The following is a 25,777-nucleotide window of genomic DNA, read 5'->3' on the forward strand; positions in this document are numbered from 1 at the left end:
GATCTGCAGCCAGCATTGGTCAGCTTATTAGTTCTAGTTTCCAGGGAGAGTATAAAACATGATGAAAGTAAACGTCAGATAAAACGACAAGCAGAAGAAAAAATGCATTTTTAACATATCCTCGGAAAACCCGGAACATCTCCGGTGGCCAAAGGCTAATCTGAGGTTTTGCATGGGGCCAGTATACTAGAAGAGTTTCCGCGTCCGAAGGTCCCAGTTTCATCGAAATCGGATCATTCTACGCAAAGTAATGCTGATTTGAACTTCGACAAAATTTTGCCTATCTTAACCTTTTTGTCTAACCCCTGTATTTTATGCATTCCGAGTTCCGAAGTTCCGGAGAATTTAGATTCGAACTCTCGTAGGTTTTTAATAGGAACTACAATATTAGATAAGAAATTCTTGAAAATTTTTGTCAGAGTTCAATTTTTTCGTCAAAATTTATGTAATTACGCATAGTTAGTGGGAATTCGAAAGGACTCTGAAATGAACAAATCTTGGAATCATTCATCTTTATAAGAATTTGATCAACTGTTTTGTAGCATCTTCTTCTTCAGTAGCTCTACATTCCAACTGTAACTTGGCCTGCTTTTCAATTGATTTCAATCTCATATTTTGGAAACGTTTACAAAAGATATATGTATCGTATAAACTTCCGTAGGTTGAATTTAGGAGCATGTAAGATTTCAATCGGTTCCGTCAATACTAAACTAAAATAACTAAAATTCAACAACACATTTTGCAGTGTAGGTGATTTCGGATTTATCAATAACCGATCATAAGCTTATTTATATTAGACTTGTGCTGCCCTCTGAATGTCACGTACTCTATGACGAAATATTTCGGTATGAATGTTCTAAGCAAACTTTAGAAAACCTGATCAGTCACCTAATTAAAGGCGTCTGCAGTGAAATTTGTCAATTGCGCAGTAATAAATTTCCACTGACCTTCGATTAGCCGAACTATTTGAAAATGGAAATCAAAAGAAAATTTAGAAAATCTCTCACTCTCCAGAACTGACCAATGGTAAAAGAGGTATAGAGCTCATTGTACACCATTGGGTAGTAATTGCGTCTAAATTTTAGGTTCGAGCCATTTCGATTCGCGTTCGTGCTCTTTTTCTGGTGGAGTTCGTGCTAGTGAAAACACTATATTTTCCAAGTGAAAGTTTATTCTTCAACGCCATTTTGAAAAAGTTTCGTGATTTGATTTAACTAAATTCGAAGTAAGTTTCCGCGATTTTCATTAACTTTAGCGTAAATAATGATGAATACCTTTAATAGCTGAATTTGAAAAGTTCGTTAGAATATAAATTGAAATAAAGTGATCGGAAATTGAAGGACATATTAGTCAGGTAAGCTTTAGTGTGTTTTCGGTGGACAAAAGTGAAGTAAAGTTTATAATACGTTGTTTAGGTAAAGTCAGGCCCAACAACGTGGGGCGGTTTATCCGGGTTGGTCCGGTTTTTTCGATAATCCAAGCGTGAATTGGCGCTGAGTCGTCATCATACGAGCCACGCGGTGGCGATTTGGACCAGTCTATTCTCCGACGCATAAATTCTAATTGTGGGTGGCATTTTCCACACTCGTTGGTCCAATTGGAATCCGTTCAACGGTAGTTGTCATTATTCACAACGTGACTCGTTCCGTCAAGCTGTGAGCCTAGAGCGACGCTACATAAAGCTCTCACTCCACCGAAGCCCGGGGACGCATATACCCCGAAGAAAAAGCTCACACACGAGTTGCAGATTTTGAACGCGGGTAATTCGGATTTGAATCGCCGGACGCAAGAAAAAGCTCGTCGAAGAATTGTCGACGCTAGAACGACGCCTATACCCAACCGCCGTTGGAGCATCGTCTAGACGGATACAGGTTTGATGTATATGTAGGGCGAGTGAATCAATTTAGCTTACTCTGTACTAATTAAAAGCTTCGCTAATTAGACGTGACGTCACATAGCCGCTAGGGTTGCCTAGGCTAATAGATTAGAATCGAAACTGTGAATCGAAATAGAATTTTGTAAAACTTTTTAAATTCAACGACTATCGCTTAGAGACCGACTTAATACATTATAGAATAAATAAATTACTTCGAGTTTGGAAAAGCTCTACCCGATTTCGGTCGTTGATGTTTTTAAATTTAAATCGAAGTTGCTTGAATCTTTTATTCGGATTGTTTTACTGCCATTTGGTTTCGGAGCGTATTAATTTTCAACGCGGTGTGCTTTAACAAAATTTTGGGTTCGGTTAAACGTTTGGGTCGAAGTGGAATATTAGTTCTGCAATAAATACTGTTGGCCTGCCCTGAGGAGGCAGTCTCATGCCGGGGTATTTCTACAGAGATAACGGTCCTTTCTCTAAAGGTGGCGCTTAAGCCGTTAGCTTAAACTACACGGAACGTTTCAAGCATACAATCATGAGGTCCAGGAATATGTGTAGACAGTCACGATTATTGTTTATTAAGTTCTAGTCCAAAACATGTTCCAGCATCTATGTTCCGATGTACACTGAAGTTGTTTATTACGAGTTTTTTTACACAAATCGCTTTCTATGCGATTTTTTTTCACTAGAATTTCGGGATTTCCGCGGTTCGTTCAGACATATTTTGGGATTTACGCGGCACATATCCTCCGCGTAAAAACCGGCTCCAGTGTGTTACAGTATTTATGTAGTATTATATTTACTATTGAAAACTTGCTAACAGTTTAGCAATCGGTTTCGGTAAAATCAGTCATTCTCGTAAGTGCATCGCAAGGTTCTTCTTCCTAAGCACTACATTCCAACTGAAACTTGGCCTGCTTTTCAACTTAGTATTCTATTAGCATTTCTTTAGTTATTATTTCAAAGGTTTCTATGCTCGCAGTTGCATGTATGTATCTTGTGTGGCAAATACAATGGATACACTATGCCCAGGCTGTCGAGAGTGTTATCCACTCGAAAACATCCTAGATCGGATCGAGATTCGATCTCGCCATCTCCAGATTCTGCGCCTTTGCTCGCAAGGCTAACTGGAGACCTCTAGTCAGCATATACGTCAAATTAATGCAACTTACTGGGCTTTCAGCTGGTGCAGTTCGTTTCTGCTAACTTACACGCGCGTTTTATTTCGAAAGCTTTGGGGGCGTTGCTACAGTAGATGAGTTCTGGGAAACTTTCTTCGGCTTGTTTTGCTGATTCCTAGTTGTCTGCCGGAGTAAACTTTGTCGCTTCTACTCTGACTTCCTCCATGAGATGACCACCAAACGTCGTTGAGAGTCCAGCTTTCACGATGGGATTTTCTGTAATGAGCCACCGGTGGTTTAGACTGATTTAGTGGGGGGTGCTTAGTCTCTGTTCCAGTTTGTGTCGGTGATGGTTGCAGCGCTACACTTCCAGCCAGAGTTATGCTGAATCCTTCTCATTCTCATTTGATAACTTCTCAGGTGTGAAAAGTAGGTAAGTTGTCATCGGCCATAACTTTTCATATTTTGGAATCGATTGATGATAAATATAAAATTATGATTTTAATGTAAAGCTTACTAATGCCAATTTAATGTCAACAATGAAGTTCAATCGGATGGCTGACGTTGTGTTTTGTAGGAAAATAAGTTCAGAAGTAGCAGTTACCGATTTTATCATCGATTCGAAGAGATACAACTATCGATAGATTTTTACTGTCTAGCGAATTTTAATCAATTGATAATTTGGATATGTGATCGCTTGAGAGTTTTGTTCATCCTCGATTATCTGAAAATTTTATTTTTATCATCCTTTTAAAACATTTGGTGTAAAAATTATATACATCACCAGTGGTCGTAATGCTCATTCAATCTCAGGAGCACAGGATAAAAAACGAAAACAGATTCACCCTGGGCTTGAAAAATGCTTGCTTTGGTCTCATCAAACAGAAAAGTCGAAAGCCTGTAAATTATATACAGATGCGTAGTTCAACGTCACCTTTACGTACAACCCGATTGGGCTGCACCTTTGAGTTTTTCATTTATTTATCAAAATGGATGTGATGAAATTTGCATAAAAAGTTTAGTCACATCCACAAATGTACCATGCGTTTCCATATGCTTTTATACTTATATGCTACTGAACAGTTGTCAAAATCCCTACCAATCGTTTTCATTAGGAGGCCAATTTTTGCCTGAAAAACACTTATGGGGACATTCATACATCGAATTAACTTAGATTATCGTAATGACTTAGTATTTTAACTTATATGAATATCGAATCAACGCCATTGAAGCGATGAAAATTGTGACGAAATGATCTCGCAATTTTGCCAATCAAACAAAAAACGCCATTAACCAGTCGATTTTAGTAATCGAGAACTATAAATGCAACACATGAGCATCGCGAATACAAATTTTCTGTCGACCAGTGAATCAATCATTTGTATTGTACCCCTCTTTCCGTCAAATCAACGTTTAGAAATATGGGTGGCGTGCAATGAGTAAATAGGGGAGAGCAGCCCAATATGCTTCTTTAGCCGTGCGGTAAGATGCGCGGCTACAAAGCAAGACCATGCTGAAGGTGGCTGGGTTAAATTCCCGGTCCGGCCTAGGAAATTTTCTAGGAGGATCGTAGTAGCCAAGGCTCAAGAAAAGACGTGTTTTTTGACAGCAGATTTTTTGCAGCTGGAATTTTTTTTTTTTCGTGGTGAAATCTTAAGTCGGTAAACCTTCTATGAAGACGAGGACGGCACATGGATTTGGCAGTCTCGATTCGGTCAGCGGACTGCTGAAGATGGATTTAGTTTTGGCGGCACAATTCGATCAGATGAGTGGTGCAGAAGATTCGGTAAGCAGAGTTCCGGATTGGAGGTCGATGGTCGTGTCGGATTCAGTCAGTGAAGTGCAGGACTGAACAGCCGATGAAATCAGTCACGTAGCGGTAGGTTGCATGTCCAGGTAAGTGACGATTTATTATATTATGTACACGAGAGGACGCGATCCATTAGACCGATGCAGAACTACACACAAATTTAACGAGGTTACACCAGAAACCGTAAAGTTTGCAGCATGCTATGAAGAGCTTTGGGTATGATTCAAACATGACATGTGTTTTACATATTTTATAATTCAGTGAACGAAATAATGAGATTCTTTCCAATCTCCAATCTAATTTCAAATGGTTTGAACACAATCCATTTGGTTTGTTTGTGTTTTTCTCTTAGCGTTGCTGGTAAGACATCGAGACCGTTACCTTTCCGTTTATTATTTTTGTTGGATTTAGTTAGAAGAAAACCCGGTTGCTGTCCTATTTATGTTTATTTAATACATTATGACATTTTGATTCACTTTTTCTATTAAGGTACACTGGGGGAAGTGGAAAAGGAAAAATCGATAGTGCATGTTTGAATTAGTGTAAAACCAGTTTAAATGATCTAAATGCATTCCATCAAAATGGGCTATCAAAAACAGTCAATTTTGCACCAACTTTGCGGTAATTCACACCATTTTGGTCGCTTGAAATTTATGGAAATAGATTTTAAAGTTATTTTTCCACTTACCCTAGTGGGATGGGGTAAGTGGAAAACCCATGTTACCTTGACCTTCCATAGTGATGAGTAGTTACATATAACTAAAATCAATACGATATTTGCTCTGAGTATCTATTATGGAATAATTTCATCATCTGAACGGAATAGATCCTCAAGGAATTCTCGTAATAGCTAGGGGAGGGCTGGTTTTACCTTCTCGAACACTAAGTGTAGGTAAAATCTATATGTTCGCCCCAAAGATGAACTGTTTAAAGGGAAAATGGGACTTACAGGGTTATAAACTAATCAACTTATTTTAACGAATTGAGATGATGTCTGTATGTGTGTATTTGTATGTATGTGTGTGCGCAAAGCACGTACAACATTATCAGCTTTTCTTAAGCTCTTGTCCTTAACCAATTTGTTCGCAAAAAAATGCATTCATCGGCAAAACTTGTTATGAATAAAAATTAATGTGAATTATACAATATGTTTACCTATCAGTGCTATTTTTAACTTTCTTATACATTTTTTTCATATGTAAAACATGTGAAAGGCATCAATACCGATAGGTGGATTAATCAGGCATTTTCTCATTTATATTAGTCCAATCACCACTGGAGTCACAATGATAACAAAGAAGGAACATATTAAGATTCACAGCTATCGAAATAAACCCTAGAGGGAAGAAAAAAATTGTGTGAGAAGAACATTATCCACTTTCCCCACAGTGTTTGATACCTGGGGTAAGTGTAAAATCTTTGAATTATTTGCTTTCTTGGTACAAACCACTACCAACTGAATGGGATTAGTTTAAGTGTGTTGTAACGGTCACCTGTGATATAAATTCACTTGAAAAAAGGACAATTAGTTCAAATAAGAATTGATTTTATGAATGCAAAAATCAACTTTTCGCGAAACCTAAAATTACAGTTCAAGCGTTAACCGTGTTAGTGTATGTATTATACAAATTTCAACATAGTGTTAGTGTGAGCATCAAAGTATACTCTTGCATAATGTTATGATGTGGTAAAAACAGTAAAGTATGTACAATTCCAATTTTTCGAGTCGCTTTTTACACTTACCCCCTTTTTCCACTTCTCCCAGTGTACTTATAAACTTCCTGAACACGGCCGACTGTATGCACACAGACAGCAAGTGCGGGGTGTACCCCAGAACCCATGTCCTTTTCCAGTTTATCTACTAAACATCAATTTTGAAGCGCTCTCCTCCGGCATACGCACTACATGTCCAGCCCACTGTATTGTGCCGCATTTTAACAACCTGCTGACGTCTGCACACGTGCTACTCGTGATTCATACATTATTTGCCGAACAGTTCTGCAGTTGAGATTTCGGTGAAATTTCTCAAAAACCTGAGATTAATTTTATGGGTGTACGTTGTTTAACTCTTGCATAAGGTGAAAGTACTCATTAAAATCGTTACAGTCAAGATATTAAAGATGTTTTTGCTTGGCTAGGGCATATTGCCTCCCTTCCCCTATAAGTTATGGTCAATGCAAGTGTGTTGGAGATAAGTTGTGTTTCTACGGGGATAATCGAGATTCGGGGAACGAATCCAGGTACGGAAACTATGGAATTGTTGTAACTAAAATTGTTATATTTTTATCGTCTAATGGGTTTTTGATTGTTTTTTCATCGCTTTTGTTTCTTTTCTTTCCATTCTCGTTTCAGAGAGCGCGTAATGGCGCTTGAAGCTAGGCTTACATGTACATTGATGGACATATAAGCCTTCGTCATGTTTTCATAGTAACCTACTTGAATTCGTAGACTATTTTTGTCCATCAGTGTCTAAGTCAGGGCACTAGACTAAAAACTGTGTCCCATCCCAAGTTGTAGAGGACCCAAGGAGTGACTATTAATCATCTTAGCTAAGTCACTCCCAACGATTCAACAAGCATCACCTGATAATGTAAACGGAACGATTGGTACGAGATGTCCCCGTTCTATGGCTTACATGTGAAATCAAGTTGAGAATTGATTTTCACAGTTATATTAAACAACGCTGCACAGTAGGCCTGGCCGCTTTTATGTTTGAACTACATTCAAGATGTGCTTCAAACGTAAATAATGACAAGAAAAGTGATAGGCGTAGTCGAGTCTATCACTTTCCAGGATTCTTTCATGAACTGGCTGTGCATGTGTAGACTAGACTAGACTAGACTAGGTCCGGCCTAGGAAATTTTCTAGGCTTCTTTGGGCTTACAAGTATCATCGTGTTAGCCTTATAATATACGAATGCTAAAATGGTAACTTGGTTAGAAATCTCTCAGTTAACAAATGTGGAAGTGCTTAATGAATACTAAGCTGTGAGGTGGAAATATCTTAGTGGAGGATGTAATGCCAATAAGAAGAAACTTTTTCGATGTTTTCACTATTATATACCACAATACCAAACCATTTTATCGTGCAGAAACAAAATTTACAAAAGTAGCTATATTTCACAATGATCTCCTACTCAAAACAACAAAGTTTTTGTTACTTTCTAAAACATTTAAAACATGTTTTAAAAATAGGCCTGGAGCAAAACGCCCAAATGGTGAATAGCATGAGAAATAGATGGTGATCGCATGTTTGTTTGCTTATCTTAGAATATTGAATCTAAATCTTATGGATGAGGTGATAGTAATAGTCGTAAAATTTCAGTTTATTTCATAAATGTGGTATATACGATTTTACGAATAATTTTATGCGTTGGACGATTTTGCCCCATGGATCTATTTTGCACCATTCTCCCCTACAAACCATTCTCCTCTGCAAACCAAATACTTTTGTTTGTTGTTAAAACTGTCATTAATCAATTACGTGCTTCCTGAATACAATACGGTGAAATTGGCAAATTTAAATTCTATCCGCCACAACGATTAACCAGCATGACTCAAACAGTAAGAATTTAGTTTAGAACGGTCCCATAGTAGAACGCCATTGGCAGTCAATTATAGCTGCTCGAAGCTCAAAAATTGTCACAGCGAACCTTATGACGCTTCACAAAACTGTTAGATCAATTATGCATTATCACAGTGCTGCATACGAACAAAACAAGTTGAGAGATAAACCAACAAACAAACGAGACTTTTTTTCATTTTCCATGCACGTACACCGAGTAAACATTTTATCATCCAGTTCAGGCTCGCTATTTAGTGAAGCAAGTTGCATCCAAATGACTACCGCGGCTTACTCGTCAATTAGTTGATGGGTTCAATCAGTATTGCACGATTTTCCTAATTATATAATTAATAATTTCATTATATCTCGCTACATTGTAGAAGCTTGTTGATGTGGAGGCGGTCGAAGAAAATCATATAGATCTCAGTTGTTGAGTCATGAAGGGTTGCAGAATTCACTCTCAATTGATAAAAAAGCAGGACGCTTCTGCATTTCGAGCATTTGTTCAATAAATATGTGGAGCGGATCGGATCAAAGGGTTAGCTTACCATACGGAATTTGTCGTGAGTGTAAGTGTATATTTTTCTTTTGAGTTCGAACTCGATATTAAATTGAAGAAGTTGAATATATGTTGTCTATTGGATTTTAATATCTGCCTTGTAAGAGACATATACGCAATCTGCGTACATATTTATAAAGACTTATACGCGGACAATATAGAGCTAAGAATGCGGACAAAGGGTTATAAAGATTCAAAATTCAATATCCATTACGTAGCGGTAGCAGAGTTGTCAATATTAAGTGAACAGTTCAAAAAATCGATTTTAGGAATTTAATGCAATAAGTCTTTGTTTCGCCCACATTTAACTGGCTATTTGCAAAATGAAAAAGTCCTGGATTACTTCGAAGTTTTGACTGGGTATGCCTAATCATAGCAAAAATAATGTTTGATAAACCCCTTGAATGTTGGCCTTTGTTTCAAATGTATGAACAGAAATCTTTCATTTGCGCTCTGTCCTTGGCCTAGCATTGGGTTCAATAATAATTTGATTGTAAAATAGAAACAATAGAACCTACGTAGTCAGGTTATTGCCTTTGAACAACTGATAGATGCCTTGCTCATATAAAAGCAGTTTAGTGAAAGCACTGTAGCCGCGCTTATTCAATACAGCAGCTGCATTCGCATTATATCGTCCGATTGCTCACTCGGTATCAAGTGAGGGTGGCCCATCGGCTACGTGAGCCGTTTGAACGATCATCGCCCGCCTTGACTTGACGCTGCCATTGAGGACCAGTTGGAAATGAATGTGCCGAGCACGTGACAAACGTTATTCTTGTTTTGCGATTACGAAGGATGACGCGGGTCAGAGGAAGCGACCTGTTGTTGTTGTCTTCGAATACCCCCCGAGACCGGTTGGGACCAAACCGCTACGACCGGCGATGCCGGTGATACAGTCAGTGGAAATGGGACGCCCACCTCCACACCGATTGATGGTGAATCACCGTTGCGTGGCGGGTTTTGCTCAATCTTGAAGTCAGAGCCGGCCCAGTCAGCGAGACCTGACACTTTTTTGTTCCCTTTATTTAGGTTAATTTCATTAAGTTTCTGCTCTATTTTGACGTAGAACTACGTCTGTCTTTTCTATATTGGGGTACACTTTACGATTGCAAAAAATTGAAAAACGTCACGAAAATATGATAGACTTTGATCGTTAATATCTCAGCCGTTTCTCCATGGATTTTCAATTTTCTTCGACCATTCGATCAAGGATGAGTCAACGCTTCATACCCGATGTACACTGAAGTCATTTTTTACGCGGTTATTTTTACAGGCATCGCTTTTTAAGCGATTTTTTCCATTCGAATTTCTGGAATTTCCTCGATTCATTCAGACATATTTTGGGATTTACGCGATCTTTTACGTTGTTTTAATTTATGCGGCCCATTTCCTCCGCGTAAAAACTGACTCTAGTGTGGTATAATATCTATGTATGATAATATTTACTATTAAAAACTTGCTAACAGTTTAGCACTCGGTTTCGGTGAATCAGTCAATCTCGTAAGTGCATCGCAAACTTCTTCTTCCATAGCACTACATTCCAACTAGAACTTGGCCTGCTTTTCAACTATTCTATAAGCAATCTATTAGCAATTCTTTAGTTATTAACTGCAAGCTTATGTCCGCCATTGCAGGGCTTTTAGCTGGTGCAGTTCGTTTCTGCTAACTTAAACTCTCGAAAGCTTGGGGCGTTTGACGCCAGCTTCTTGCTTACGTCTATTGATGCCAATAGAGGAGCTCGGAATCTTCGGATATACCCCGTTAGGCATAAATACGTTAGGCATAAGTATGTTAGGCATGATGAACGTTAGGCATAACATACATTATGCCTAACATCCGTTATGCCTAACGTCGCGTTATTCGTCGCTGCTGCAGTGAATGCATTCTGGTAAACTTTCTTTGGCTCGTTTTTGCTGATTCGTAGGTGTCTGCCGGAGTAAACGCTAAGTCTGACGCAACGCACGCGAAGGAATAATAATTATTATCAATAAACTGTCAAACTTCTTTGTCGCGTCTACTCCGACTTCCTGCATAGAATGACCACCAAACGCCGTTGACAGCCCAGCTTTCGCGATGGGCTTTTTTGTAATGAGCCACAAGGGGCTTAGCCAGACTTAGTGACGGGTGCTTAATCTCTGTTCCAGTTTGCGTCGGCGAAGGTTGCAGCTGTACACTATCAGCCAGTGTTGTGCTTTTCAAATTTTAAACCAAATGTAATTAAATGTAATACCAATTTAATGTCAACAATGAAGTTCAATCGGATGTTTGGCATTGTGTTTTGGTGTTATGTAGGAAAATAGGTTCAAAAGTAGCATTTACCAATGCTTCGAATCGAGACACAATTGTCGAACGATTCTTACTCTCTAACGAGTTCTTATCAGTTGATAATTTGAATATGTGAACGCTTTCATCGTGAACGTGTTGTTCATCCTCGATTATTTGAAAATTTTATTTTTATCTTCCTTTTCAAATGAAGGTCCAAAAATTATATACTCAGGAGCATAGGATAAACAACAAAAGCAGATTGAAAAACGCTTGGTTTGGTCTCATCGCATAGAATAGTCGAAAACCTGTACATTACATACAGCTACGTAGTTCAACGTCACCTTTGCGTACAACCCGATTGGGCTGCACCTTTGAGTTTTTTTTGCTAATGTTCAGTTCTGAAATTTTCTCTTAATATGAATTGGTAGGCATAAATAATCATATTGTTGTAATTAGGCCGATACAATTTTTTAAAAACAGTTATGTCTCACCTTCCCCCTCGATTTTTTGGCCCAAAAATATTGTTTTGAGAGGGCAACAAAACCAAATCAGATAATTTTGAAGATTTTAAAAACATTCTTTAAAAAATCCGAAGAGATTTTTTTTTTTATTTTGATATTTATTTTTTCAAATTTCCTCCTTATTGGCTATTTATCAGATATTATTTTAATGTCCATTAATCGAGTGGCTTAAATCAGGTGTGGAGAGTATTCAAGTGGTAACTGTCCGGCATAACACATGATTGCTCTGACTAAACATGAAGGAAATACTTCAAATGATATTCGTACAGCTTCATTGTGGACTAATGAATAATGATGAATTGGACTTTATCTCTGTTTCTAATTGCTAAAACTAAACCACTGAGGAGATAATGTACTGGAGGCTTATCAAAGCTTCCACGTATTTTTCTCTATATTATCGTCAGTATATTTATTATTCATAAGACTGATTGTCTACTGTTTTTGGTATGATTTTGAAAATCAGTTTTTTGTCAATAGATTTTCATTTGCCTTAAAACAGAAACCAGAAACCAACTGCTGTTGTATAAAATTTACTGATTCTACAGAATTAACCTTAACTTTAACTCTAAATACCCTAACTTCTTTCGGGCTAAACATTGTTAAGATAGTTGAGCAATTTATTCCAGTCTCTATTATTTTATGTTTTCTTTTACATTTTAAATCTGATAAAATAAGTTCGTAATATTTACTAACAGAAGTTTTACGTACGCTTCTAATTCAGCCAAATATTGGTTTCAAGACCGGCACAGAGTGCGAATTGCATACGATGTGAAAATCCCATCCAAACGCCAATTAACAAGGCTTTCAAGAAATTTACCAATACAGCTCTGTTACGACCCCCTGGTCGACGCGGTCCACCAGAACGATTCGCTTTCTAACCCCTCGCATCTAAACGATCATTCTTCAAACCCGGATCAGTCAAACGATGACAGACACTGAACGTCAGTTGAGGATAAGGGAACGATGAATGAGAGCAAGAAGAAAAAGTAGTGGGATATTCTAGCCAAAACAAGAGTTTATGCGATCTCAATTCCTAAAATTATATATTTCTATATTATTGTTAATCATTACTACAATCTTGAGGTAATTAGATCTCTAACTTGTAAAACCTCGATGTTTTAGCGTTTGCTTGAATTTCTAAGTTAGTTTCTTGAATTTCTTTATAGTTTTCTGAATTCTAGAACAGTGACCCGACCAACCAATTATAACCCTAGTTTACACACATGTTGGATACATGAATTCAATGTAAGCCTTATGAATAATTCGGTCAAAAACAATTAAAGCTAATCAAGCTTCTGTATAGTTACTAGGTTTATAGCTAACGAATAGTTGAGGGAAATAGGACGGTAGAAAAGCGTGACGTTATATACTAAACGTAAGTAGGACCAACTCAATGTGGCCTGTATAAAACTGATTTATCCAATTATAGGAATTTTTTAACAACCGTCAATAAATCGTTAAAAAATTGGAATTATCCGTCTCTTCAATTATTCCGCTCCGTTGGCCGGACAGACCACAAATTAAAAAATTCGTTTATGGTCATTACGAACGATGCTAGGACGAACACCAATCAAGACGAGAAGTTCCGCATCCCGAGAAGGTCGCTCCCCAACCGGATCCGCAAAGAAGGCCGCTGGCGATCAGAGGAGCTGTAAGTGCTGCAATGAGAATGACGACTCTCGGATGGTCCAATGTGATCGATGTGACAATTGGTATCATTTTCAATGTGGACGTGGGCCAGGATGTCGCGGACCGCGATTGGATTTGCTCTGATTGCCAGTTTGCTGCTAAAGGAGCCAAACCAAAATTACATCCCATGTTGCCTTTATGGAAAACGACGTGAGTACGTCATCTCTTCCGTGTCCCGCCATTAGGGTGACATCGGTGCCTTTGAATCTCGTTCCCCAAATGCCAAGTAATATACCCACTTCGCCAAGCGCTACCACAAGTACAAATGTGAACGAGCTGTTAATGCACGTTAACACCAATACGATGTTTCCACCACTATCTCCAAATTTATTAAATCCATCAAGAATCTCTACGGTAATTCCCGGTGGCCCGTCATCCAACACGCATTTAGCGCCAAGCACTTGCAACGTTGTTGCTTCCAATTTAGTACCACCTCATACGTTTACACCTCCGCTGCTGCAGACAAACGCGCGTGCTACGAATACGTTTTCGGGAGTGATAACAAGTGCAAACCAGTGTCTCACAGTGCCATCAGGATTGAAACAACCGATTCTGGCAGTTTCGAACATCCCCTTAGCATCAAGCACAATAATTCCAACTAGCGGAACGCTAATAGGTCAGACCTCAAACAGATCGCTGAAATCATTGTCGGGAAAGCCTCGGAACAACAAGTGTCAAGGTTTCGAGGAAGCATCGAGTCAGCACTCTGGAGCTTCGAGAAGATCTACAAAACAAAAGCAGTTAGAGTTGGAGTTAGAATTGCTCGACGAAGAGAGAAAGCTGCAGGAAGAGGAGAATGCAAGGAAGCGCGAATATCTCCGCAGACGACATGCCATACTGTTGGAGATTGCCAGTGATTCGGCGTCTGTTGCAGAAGTTGAAGGCAATGAACTTAACGATCGAGTGGATGAGTGGGTTAATGGTAGCGGACGTGTTGGACAACAAAGGCTTGTTCAACAGGAATTGCATTCACAACAACTTCCGGAAATACAAGGATTAAATATAGCAGGGCAAACACCGTATAACCATCCTGGTCAAGCTTCAGCATTCGAGCCTCATGCTGCAGGTGTAGGAATGCATCTACCAAATATGAGTAACCATCCAGAAAGAAGAACGAGATGCACAAATTCCCTGGGTTTGGACGTTTGTCACACACACATATCATGTCCGAGGGTAATGAGTCGAATAATCTAACCCGTAGTCAAGTTGTCGCTCGTCAAGCCGTGTCACGAGATTTACCCTTCTTCAACGGGACTTCAGAAGAATGGCCTCTCTTCTTCTCTTTGTTCATGGCAACAACAAGCATGTGTGGATTTATGGTTAAAGAGAATCTTGTTCGCTTACAAAAGTGTCTAACAGGGAAGGCGTTCGAAGCTGTTAGATGCATGTTAATGCATCCGATGAATGTAACGCAGATTATCTCAACTCTTAGAATGCGCTTCGAAACCCAGAAGTCATCGTGCAAAACCTGATGGACAAAATCATCGCAACGCCAGCTCCTAAAGCCGACAAATTGGACACGATAGTCGAATATGCTCTTGCTGTTCAAAATTTGTGTGCAACAATTGAAGCTTGTCAATTAGATGAATATTCTTATAATGTGGCGCTACTTCGTGAGCTAGTGAACAAGTTACCATCAGCAATCAAGCTGGATTGGGCAAGATATCGACGCAGTTTTCCTACTGTTAACTTGTCTATCTTTTCTGGATGGTTATACGAACTTGCAGAAGACATTTGTCCACTCGCTGGAACATCAAGTGAGGCAAAGGTTCATCGACCGGTAAAGAATCAAATCTTTTTGAACGCTCATACTGAGGATGTTGACACACCAAAAGAGGCAGGCCAATCATTTAAGCAACGGAAAGCTGTCTCACCATGTTTAGTATGCAAAGGCAATTGTTCTAGTATCGAGAATTGTCAACGATTCGAGGAGCTAGGCTATAATGCACGATGGGCTGTGGTCAAAGAATTTGGATTGTGTCGGAAATGCCTCAAAGAACACAAAGGAGCCTGTAGATCGCAGCAAATCTGTGGCAAGAATGGATGTGAATTCAAACACCATCCACTTCTGCATAACGATCTTCGCGACTCAACCCCCAAAACAAATCCAGATAAGTCCGATGCGTTTTTCGAGAATCAGGAGTCCACAAGTGCCAAACCAGTTGAAAAAGAATGCAACATTCACCACCAGATCAGTAACAAGAGCTTCTTCCGAGTAGTTCCTGTAATTCTCTACGGCCCTGTGAAACACGTGAAAACCTTCGCCTTTTTTGATGATGGATCTTCTTATACACTGATGGATGCAGCACTCGTCACGGAATTGGAGTTAACAGGAACGCATGAACCAATTTGCCTCAAGTGGACAGGAAACATGGGTCGTTCCGAATGCGAGTCCGTTAGGGTTGATGTTCAAATCTCTGGAACTCAACATAGCCGAAGAAAGTACCAACTTCAAGGAGTACATACGGTTTCTTCTCTAGATCTTTTCCATCAGACAGTCAACGTATCAGAACTCTCAAGCCAATACAAGCATCTGCGAGGACTACCGGTAGAATCGTATCAGAACGCTCAACCACGATTGCTAATAGGAATAAACAACGCAAACCTCAGCTACCCCCTAAAAGGGCGGGAGGGAAAGCCACACGAACCAGTTGCCACGAAAACTCGGCTCGGATGGGTTCTCCACGGAGGTTCAGATGAAGACGGCTTATTATTAGCCTACCACAGTGTGCAAATATGCAGTTGTACCGAAAGGTCTGATGATTTTTTAGATCAAACAATCAGAGAATACCTGTCCATAGAAGCACTTGGCGTTGCGAAACCTGATAAGCCGTTACTATCCAGAGATGATCGCAGAGCTTTGAATTTCTTGGATGCTATAATCCAGACAGACAGTGGACAGTATGAAACACGCCTACTTTGGAAATATGATGATTTTCGTTTACCTAACAGCAAGCCAGTAGCCTTGCGACGACATCGCTGCTTAGAGTCCAGGATGAAAAGACAGCCAGAGCTAGCCACAGCTCTACGTGACAAAATTAAGGATTATGAAGGAAAAGGATACGTTAGAAAACTTGCAAAGTGGGAGCTTCAAAAACTGTCGCAACGAGTTTGGTATATCCCGATATTTTCCGTGTTCAATGCAAACAAGCCGGGAAGTTGCGTATAGTCTGGGATTGCGCAGCAAAGACAGGAAACATTTCGCTGAATTCAATGCTAGTGAAAGGGCCAGATCAACTGGTACCTCTCAACAACGTTCTATATAGATTTCGAGAGAATAAGATCGGTATCAGTGGAGACATACGAGAAATGTTTCTGCAAGTGCGAGTCGCGGAAGAAGACCAGTATTGCCAACTATTTCTCTGGAAAGATGACCTCGAGGACGAAGAGCCTAGTACCTACGTTTCACAAGTAATGACATTCGGGGCTTGTTGCTCGCCTAGTTGTGCCCAATATGTCAAGGATATGAACGCGAAGAAGTACGCTGGGCAGTTTCCGAAGGCAGTCGAAGCAATAACCAAACAGCATTACGTCGACGATATGTTGGCCAGCGTCGAAACCGAGGATGAAGCTATTCAGTTAGCAAAAGATGTTCGATTCATTCATGCTGGAGCTAGGTTCGAAATGCGGAATTGGATTTCGAACTCAGGAAAAAGTTCTTCGAGCGTTGCATCAAGGGAAGACGGATGAGAAAACATTCGCATTGGATCGGATCTTGCTACGGAGAAAGTGCTTGGAATGTGGTGGTGCACAGTCACGGACAGTTTCACCTATAGACTCTCACCCAAACATGATGGTAGACTATTATCAGGAGAAAGGAAGCCTACGAAAAGAGAGGTTCTCCGTACTCTTATGGCGATTTTCGACCCCCTGGGCCTGTTATCGAACATACTCGTTCAACTCAAGATACTATTCCAGGAGATTTGACGTTCTGCAGTAAAATGGGATGACGAGATACCAGACGACCTAAATGAGAAATGGCTACAATGGTTACGAATACTTCAGAGATTGCAAGAGATAAGCATTCCTCGTTGCTATCGGTCACTGACAACGATTAACTCGGATACACTAATACAGCTCCACACATTTGTGGATGCCAGTGAGCTGGCCTATGCGGCAGTTGCTTATTTACGTTTCCAACAAGGCAACACAATAGAGTGCGCTATCGTCGGCGCCAAATCTCGTGTAGCGCCCATAAAATTTGTTTCTATCCCAAGGTTAGAACTACAAGGTGCTGTGCTCGGTACCAGACTTGCCAACTCAATATCGCAAGCCTTGTCGATTAAAATCAACGAGAGATACTTCTGGACAGATGCTCGAGACGTTTTATGTTGGTTACGCTCTGACCATCGTCAATATTCTCCATACGTCGCCTGGCGGGTAATATTGAATACAACGGAAATCGTCAGCTGGAGATGGATTTGTTCAAAGGACAACGTAGCCGACGAAGCAACGAAGTGGAAACGTTCGATTGAATTGGGCAGCCAGAGAAGATGGATCAGAGGACCTGAATTATTGTGGAACCCAGCAGACACATGGCCATGTGAACCGTTCAATACCAACACAACTAAAGAAGAACTACGAGCTAATCTATGTCATCACAAGCTAACCGTACAGTCCTGGTTCGAAGTCAATCGATTTTCGTAGTGGAATCGTTTATTACGCACCGCTGCAACGGTCCTTAGGTTCATCACTAATATCCGCCGGAAGGCAGAAGGCGTCGAGCGCTACACAGGACCTCTGACCAAAGATGAATTGTTACATGCTTCTAACATGCTTTATCGACAGGCGCAAAACATATCATTCTCGGAAGAAATACGGCTTCTATCGAACTCTGCAGGTGATCAGAAGTTGCCGAAATCTAGCTCCATATTCACTCTGAATCCATTCCTAGATGGCGAGCATGTACTGAGAATGCGTGGAAGAATAAGTGCATGTGAGTATGCTAGCTCCGACGCACAAAATCCGATAATACTTCCCAAAGACCAACATATATCGAAGTTAATTGTACGAGATTACCACCGGCGGTACAATCACCGTAATCATGAAACTGTCTTGAACGAACTGCGGCAAGTATTCTGGATTCCTAAAATACGGGGATTGTTTCGAAAAATCAAATCGGATTGTCAGAAGTGCAGAAACGATCGTGCAACTCCTAAGCCTCCAATGATGGCAGATCTTCCAAGCGCTCGGTTGGCTGCATATACCAGACCTTTCTCATACGTTGGTATAGATTATTTTGGTCCCATGGTAGTGACAGTAGGAAGAAGAAATGAAAAGCGTTGGGGAGTCCTGATAACGTGTTTAACGATCAGAGCGATTCACCTAGAAATTGCTCATTCTCTAAATGCAAACTCATGTATCTTGGCGTTGAGAAATTTTATGGCAAGACGAGGGTGCCAATTCAAATATATAGTGATAGAGGCACCAATTTCATTGCCTCCAGCAAGGAACTGAACGAAGCTTTGAAAAGTATGGATCAAGAGAATGTCATCAAGGAGATAACCAGTCAACACACAGCATGGACGTTTCTACCACCTGCCTCTCCTCATATGGGAGGTGCATGGGAGCAGCTAATCCAGACGGTAAAAGTGAATTTGAAAGCTCTGCTACCAACTCGGCACCCGACTGATGAAGTCTTACGCAACACCTTGGCTGAAATAGAGAACATCGTCAACTCACGTCCTTTGACGCATGTTCCCTTGATGACCCTGACGCGGCGGTGCTTACACCAAATCACTTTATCTTAGGATCATCTAGTGGACTTAAACCAGCTACGCGTTTGGACGATCGAACTATGATACTGCGCAGAACTTGGCGGGAGTCACAAAGGGAAGCAGATCTTTTCTGGCAACGTTGGGTTCGCGACTACTTGCCTGAACTAACAAAACGTACGAAGTGGTTTATCAATGTCAAACCAATTGAGGTGAACGATATCGTGCTTGTAGTAGATCCAGAACTTCCCAGAAATTGTTGGCCGAAGGGTCGAGTAATATCCGTCAACCAAGCGAAGGATGGTCAAGTGAGATCGGTGGCAGTACAGACCGTGACAGGAGTATATGAGCGTCCCTCAACGAAGATTGCTGTTCTGGATGTGTTCCGCGAAACAGTCGTTAACCAGCGCACTGGTGTACCTGGGGGGGAGTGTTACGACCCCCTGGTCGACGCGGTCCACCAGAACGATTCGCTTTCTAACCCTCGCATCTAAACGATCATTCTTCAAACCCGGATCAGTCAAACGATGACAGACACTGAATGTCAGTTGAGGATAAAGGGAACGATGAATGAGAGCAAGAAGAAAAGTAGTGGGATATTCTAGCCAAAACAAGAGTTTATGCGATCTCAATTCCTAAAATTATATATTTCTATATTATTGTTAATCATTACTACAATCTTGAGGTAATTAGATCTCTAACTTGTAAAACCTCGATGTTTTAGCGTTTGCTTGAATTTCTAAGTTAGTTTCTTGAATTTCTTTATAGTTTTCTGAATTCTAGAACGGTGACCCGACCAACCAATTATAACCCTAGTTTACACACATGTTGGATACATGAATTCAATGTAAGCCTTATGAATAATTCGGTCAAAAACAATTAAAGCTAATCAAGCTTCTGTATAGTTACTAGGTTTATAGCTAACGAATAGTTGAGGGAAATAGGACGGTAGAAAAGCGTGACGTTATATACTAAACGTAAGTAGGACCAACTCAATGTGGCCTGTATGAAACTGATTTATCCAATTATAGGAATTTTTTAACAACCGTCAATAAATCGTTAAAAAATTGGAATTATCCGTCTCTTCAATTATTCCGCTCCGTTGGCCGGACAGACCACAAGCTCATTAATGAGGTATGGAAACGGTCAGGCACTCTTCTGGGTTCCTATTTTTCCGCTTAGCTTTAGGAAATGAAACTACGTTTGATTCTTAAATATCGGGAATTTTGCCCAGTTCCCACATCATTATCAATGTTCACCCTTTCTCGTATCAACAAATCCACTGTTGTTTTTTATTAATAGAATTCGACCGCCTTCCGATAAATGTGTTCGGTTTGCTGAGCTGGCAACAACTTCGCCTTAGGGAAAATTTCCAAGTTATCACCATTATTTCATCTTCTCGGACAGACTTAGTTCTATCGATGCACTCCGATCGATGAAACCAGTTAAGCACGTATCGTACTTTCTTGCAAATTTTTGATTTTTATACTGATGATGATGATGATGATGATGATGATGGTCCCGCCACATACCCCTACAAAGGTTTAAGCTAGACGATTTATCTTTAAGATATTCAATTGTGATCAATTTAATCAGATTTTGCAAAACAATAAACGATCCGATTATTTTCACAGATATAAACAACAATACAAATTATCATCGCTTTCCAGCAAAAAATATAAATATGTAAGTAAAAAGAACCGTTGAGTTCTACTGCAGATGTTCGCAAGCACCATCAGTGATACAGCGAGTCCGATACAAATACAAAACTTGTGATACCTCTTGCATGATGCCAAAAGTTTCGTCAGGAAGCGCGTACTCAAACCATTCTCGCTAGTACGATACTAAGAGAGTAGATGCGTAATTTGGTCTGAAGATAATTCAATATTAATCAAGATTGTTTTTGTATGGGTTCCATCCCATTGCTTAATCTATGGCCATGAAAAGGCGGCCCGCTAGCCAAGTTGGGCGCACAGTGAGGACTATGATAAACAAATCTCGAATAACGAGCTTCTCCCACTAATCCATCAGAATACTCGTTTCAATTGGTAAATATTGATCACACAATGAACTCGGACGGTGACTCTTCCTTGGTTGATAAAGTTTCTGCGCAAGCGTGGTTCAGTTCAGACTTAGGTCCTTTCTAATCGCTAATCGCTTATTTGTACAGAATAAATCTACAGACCGCAACTTATGTAGATGTGGCACCGGTTACGATAACATCAATCACCTATTTACTGTATGGAAAATAACGCCTACAGAGAACAACTTGTAGATTTCCTTTTGGCTCAAGGTAAACAATCCTTCTGGCGTTTTGGAAGTCCGCGAGGTGGTTTATGTTAAGGCGATCCCCCGTTTTTTTCTTGCTCGTCCTACATCAAAGTATGAAACATATATTTTATTGTTCTGTGACCATCCGGAAGATGCTCTTTGACGACGTTACATCACACCAAAAACCCGGACGAACAGCTAAAATAGCTTACCCCGCCGTCCGTCCTCAAATCATGTAAATTTTCAGCTTACTGATGAGTACGGATTTCCGAAGAAAATTTTTTCGAAGAATTTTCGAAAAGAATTTTGGAAAAAGAGTCCTGAGGCATTTTCGAAGAAATTCCCGGAGGAATTTGCGCAGAAATTTCTGGGACGAGTGAGGATTTTCTTAAATTCTTGAGGGGATTGCCGAAAAAAAATCTTGAAGAATTTTCAAAGAAATTTCTAAAGGAATTCGCAAGATAATTTCTTCGGGAATTTCCAAAGGAATTTGTGGATAAAATTCCCAAAGGATTTCCTAAAGAAACTTCCGAACAGTTTCAATTGAGCCACTCTTCAAATTTTTCTAATTCTGTAAATATTAATTCGAATATCTATTATTTAATACGATAAACCAGCTATGTACATTAAAACAACGCTGAGCAACAACTACTCATATTTAGGTGCAAGCCCAGCAGGTGGGTCGTATACTTAATTGATCGTAAATCTCTCATGAATTAGCGTATGGATATCAACCTGAGCAGTGTTCAGACTCTGTTGTTAAGTAATAATCAAATATGCAACAAGAGCACTTGATATAACAACAGTTCCTATGACGAGGAAAAGATTTGTTTTCCTCCTAAACCTTTTTCATTCGCTGAACAGGGTTTCAATGTTCCGTATTCAGTGATTACTACACACTAAGCCAAACTTACTCAAGATTGAGTCGAATCAAATTCTTTTTTTACTTCTACAGTATTACATTCCCCACTGGAAGATTGCTGTCTCGTAGCTTAGTACTTAGTAAGTACTTCCACAATTATTACCAGCAAGGTTTCTAAACCATGTTACCATTTATCATGGAGTATTGGAAATTTCCTAGACCAGCCGGGAATCGAACCCAGCCATCCTCAGCAGGGTCTGCATGTTTGCTAAAAATGGGACAACACAAGAATATATTTTAAAACATACTGTGTACTTCAATAAAATAATAATTTCGTAAAAGGTTAAAGTGATCTTCAATTAGTTTTTGGTACGACTGCAGTGGACTGGTGGGAAACAAGTTGACGCATTATCTAAGTATTTTTTTACAGCAACATATCCCCAATTTCAATGCAATCATCAATTTAATTGAGTAGTATCTTTTACTTCTATTTTAGGTTGTTACATTTTTTATAAAAATTAGTCGAACTCGACCCAATTTTGAGTGAGTCAGGCTAAGCGTGTATCTCTTAGAAAAATAAAGGAAACCTCGAAATTAATCAATCTGCGAGCTAATGAGCAGATCTTATTTAATTGAACCAAGTCATTAGAGACAATTAAGATTGTATTCTTTAGAATATAACCCTCAATTTTGTGCACGGAAGAATAGGAGTTCAATAATATACAGCGCTGCTGTAATTTAATCTGAATAAATAATAAATCTAAAAACCGATTTAATATCCCAGTTATGAACACGCTATGCATGATCACCTCAAAATTGCGTCGAATCTGACCCATTTTTGTTAAATAAATCACTTCAATGAAATGATGATTAAGTGACAGTTAGGAATGATCTTCCATCATTTTTTGATACTGTTGTTGGTATGGTATGGAAAAGTAGGCCGTATATACACTATAGGTTTTCGGGCTTTCTTTTAAATGTGTTTGGAGTGATCATATAGCTTCTACGTATACTTAGTGTACGAAAAGGCAAAAATGATCAATTTTCCAAATTTATGTGTGTCACAAAATGGTGATGTTTTGCAGAATTTTATTAAGTTGAGTTCAACAGTGTAGTGCGGGTTGTTTTACTGCGGGGTTCGTTAAATATTATGTAAAATATGCTTTTACAAAACTACTCAAAACTAAATTCTGGAAGGATCTATTATTACATGATCAAGCCTATTGCATAGATCTGTTTAAGAGCTTTGTAACGATATATAAATATGTTACTTTTGAGACGAAAACATGGAAAAGCTGCCCGTTTTCCCAAAAAAACCCTGATTAATCCACCAAGCGGTGTTGGTGCCTTTCTCGTGTAAAAAAAAATACTAAAAAATATGAGTGAGTGCTTTTGAGTGTGTTTTGCGCATAGAAAATAATATTTTGGCCATAACTTTTGATCCCATAGTCCAATCTGGCCATTTTTCAATAGCAAACAATGGGACAGGATTCTCAGTCGAATAAAACTTGTTTCGAGTAATTCGACCAATGCTAAGTTCCAAAAAGTGTGTCTACAAAATTTTGTACACATACACACATACACACACACACACACACACACACACACACATACATACATTCACAGACATCACCTCAATTCGTCGAGCTGAGTCGATTGGTATATAACACTATGGGTCTCCGAGCCTTCTATCGAATGTTTGGTTTTGGAGTGATCATATAGCCTTTACGTATACTTAGTATACGAGAAAGGCAAAACGTAAAAATGTCATTTCTAGGAGGGACCAGTTTGAACGTCCTTCACCCCTCTCTAAAAAATCTAAAAAATCACAACCGTCCTCATTATGAAAAATATAGTTTATAAGCAGTGTATTCCTGTATTCATCACATTTTACACGCTCAAATCGAAATTTGGCCATTGGGAAGTTTTGGCCGCTCCTTTATATGGGGCTGTCCTATTGTGCCTAGGTGAAATGTAAAAAATATTAAATAGATGGGTTTAATTAATTGTTTTCCGATATACCATTTTACCTATGAAAAACCGGAATAATCCACCTAGCGGTGATAGGATCCCGAGTATTATAAAATGTAACAAGAAAAACGCATAAAAGAGGAGGTCAAAATTGCACTTTAGGGAGATTGATTCAGATAATTCCGTCAATTCACATTTAATTACCGTAATTTGAATGCATTGTAGCAGTCTTTGATAAAAAAACATCGATTTTGAATTTTTTTTTTCCAAGGTGGGAAAAATGGGGAAAAAACAATGTTTTTCTTTTAACTATAGAACGCAATGGTCGATTGGGCCAATTTTCAATAGCAAAAAATAAGGAAAGATTTCGCATCGAATGCAACCTGTTGCAAGCAAATCGTAAAAGGCCAAGTACAAGAAAGTTTGTCTCACAGTTTTTTTTGTACACACACACATACATACATACATACACACATACAGACATCACCTCAATTCGTCGAGCTAAGTCGTTTGGTATTGTTCTTTATTGTTTGATTCATCAACAGACAACTTAGGTCCTAATGATGCTTATCCTAATTAATACTAATAAAAGTAATTATAATAAAATCATCGTTAATTATGAAACATGGCAGAATAAGCCCTTGTAAAATTACGACGAATCGTCTGTCTGGATAGATTAAAATCAAAACATGTGGCAACCTCGTTGAATGCCCGCTGTAGACCCACCATCGCTCCACGTTGTCCGTAATTCGTTCTTCGAAAAGGTATCCTCAGCATTCCGTTATTTCGCAGTGCCCTAGGTCGAACGTTCAAGTTTACTGATTCCAGAATTTCAGGGCAGTCGATTCTGCCTTGGAGCGTATCAGCAACGACCATGGTCCGTGCAATGTGCCTCCGCAATTGTAGGCTTTCAAGATTAATCAATTGACAACGGCTGCTATAACTTGGTAACCGGAATGGGTTTCGCCATGGAAGCAACCGAAGAGCAAAACGAATGAAGCGGCGTTGAACAGATTCAATTCTTACTGATCCGTTCTGGTAATTAGGATGCCATACAGCGGAACAATATTCCAGCGTAGATCGAACCAGCGAACAGTACAGTGATTTCAAGCAATAAACATCGGTGAAACCCTTGGCGACGCGAAAGATGAATCCTAATGTTCTAGAAGCCTTCTCGATCACGTAAGAGACATGATGCTTGAATGTTAGCTGCGTATCTAGAATAACACCAAGATCCTTTATACAGTTCACGTTGCATCACGATTCCATTGAGCTCATAGTTGTAAATTATTGGCTGACGTACACGAGTGAAAGAGATCACTGAACATTTGCTAGGATTGACAACCATCCGTTTCAGTAGGCACCAAGCGGCAAATGAATTGATATCTTGTTGTAGGTCCAGACCGAATTAGTGCATAGAGCTTCATATCATCCGCATACGACAGTCGCGGTCCTCGAAGCACATTGTTTACATCGTTGAAATACAAGAGAAATATCAAAGGGCCAAGATGGCTTCCCTGAGGAATGCCTGAGGTTGCCAAAAATTCAGTG

At 39.5% G+C, this 25,777-nt stretch overlaps 1 protein-coding gene and 2 long non-coding RNA genes across 4 annotated transcripts in view; 2 read left to right on the top strand and 1 right to left on the bottom strand.

Moving 5' to 3' along the window:
* Positions 1–25,777, bottom strand: part of LOC134205191 (sodium-independent sulfate anion transporter) — a 189,405-nt gene that overhangs the window by 98,318 nt on the left and 65,310 nt on the right. The gene's annotated exons all lie outside the window — the stretch shown is intronic.
* Positions 12,572–13,376, top strand: LOC134206979 (uncharacterized). Its single transcript, XR_009978335.1, has 4 exons — positions 12,572–12,802; positions 12,886–12,964; positions 13,023–13,094; positions 13,149–13,376. It is a non-coding gene; the product is annotated as an uncharacterized LOC134206979 (long non-coding RNA).
* Positions 19,724–20,253, top strand: LOC134206985 (uncharacterized). Its single transcript, XR_009978336.1, has 4 exons — positions 19,724–19,807; positions 19,891–19,969; positions 20,028–20,099; positions 20,154–20,253. It is a non-coding gene; the product is annotated as an uncharacterized LOC134206985 (long non-coding RNA).

Source organism: Armigeres subalbatus, chromosome 1 (genome assembly GCF_024139115.2).
Source record: "Armigeres subalbatus isolate Guangzhou_Male chromosome 1, GZ_Asu_2, whole genome shotgun sequence".
In the NCBI taxonomy this organism is placed as follows: Eukaryota; Metazoa; Arthropoda; class Insecta; order Diptera; family Culicidae; genus Armigeres; species Armigeres subalbatus.